This window comes from Arachis duranensis, chromosome 2 (genome assembly GCF_000817695.3).
Source record: "Arachis duranensis cultivar V14167 chromosome 2, aradu.V14167.gnm2.J7QH, whole genome shotgun sequence".
Taxonomy (NCBI): Eukaryota; Viridiplantae; Streptophyta; class Magnoliopsida; order Fabales; family Fabaceae; genus Arachis; species Arachis duranensis.
In genome coordinates this window covers 30184318-30185458 of record NC_029773.3, presented here as the reverse complement: position 1 = coordinate 30185458, position 1141 = coordinate 30184318, and positions in this window count along the sequence as shown.

The window sequence follows — 1141 nt, the reverse complement described above, 5'->3', positions numbered from 1 at the left end:
TATGAAGTTGTGGCCATGAAGAAGGTGATCCCCGAGGTCCCTTTCAAACTCAAAAAGAGTGAATATCCGGAGATCCGACATCAGATCCGAAGAAGAGGTTGGGAAGTTCTTACCAACCCTATTCAACAAGTCGAAATCTTAATGGTTCAAGAGTTCTATGCCAATGCATGGATCACCAAGAACCATGATCAAAGTGTGAACCCGGACCCAAAGAATTGTCTTACAATGGTTCGGGGGAAATGCTTGGATTTTAGTCCGGAAAATGTAAGCTTGGCATTCAACTTGCCCATGATGCAAGGAGATGAACACCCTTACACTAGAAGGGTCAACTTTGATCAAAGGTTGGACCAAGTCCTCATAGACATTTGTGAAGATGGCGCTCAATGGAAGAGAGATTCAAGAGGGAAGCCGGTTCAACTGAGAAGGCATGACCTCAAGCCCGTGGCTAGAGGATGGTTAGAGTTTATCCAACGCTCAATCATTCCGACTAGCAACCGGTCCGAAGTTATTATAGACCGGGCTATCATGATTCATAGCATCATGAGTGGAGAGGAAGTAGAAGTTCATGAGGTTATATCCCAAGAACTTTATAAGGTGGCGGACAAGTCCTCTACCTTGGCAAGGTTAGCTTTCCTTCATCTCATTTGTCACCGCTGTTATTCAGTTGGAATTGACATAGAGGGAGACATCCTCATTGATGAAGACAAGCCCATCACTAAGAAGAGGATGGAGCAAACAAGAGATTCCACTCACCATGAAATCCCTGAGACACCTCAAGGGATGCACTTTCCTCCACAAAACTATTGGGAGCAAATCAACACCTCCCTAGGAGAATTGAGTTTGAACATGGGACAACTAAGGGTGGAGCACCAAGAACATTCCATTCTCCTCCATGAAATTAAAGAAGATCAAAGAATCATGAGAGAGGAGCAACAAAGGCAAGGAAGAGACATTGAGGAGCTCAAGCACTCCATAAGATCTTCAAGAGGAAGAACAAGCCGCCATCACTAAGGTGGACCCGCTCTTTAATCTCCTTGTTCTTTACTTTTCTATTTTTCGAAAATTATGCTTTATGTTTTATTTATGTTTGTGTCTTATGATCATTAGTGTCTTAGTGTCTATGCCTTAAAGTTATGAATGC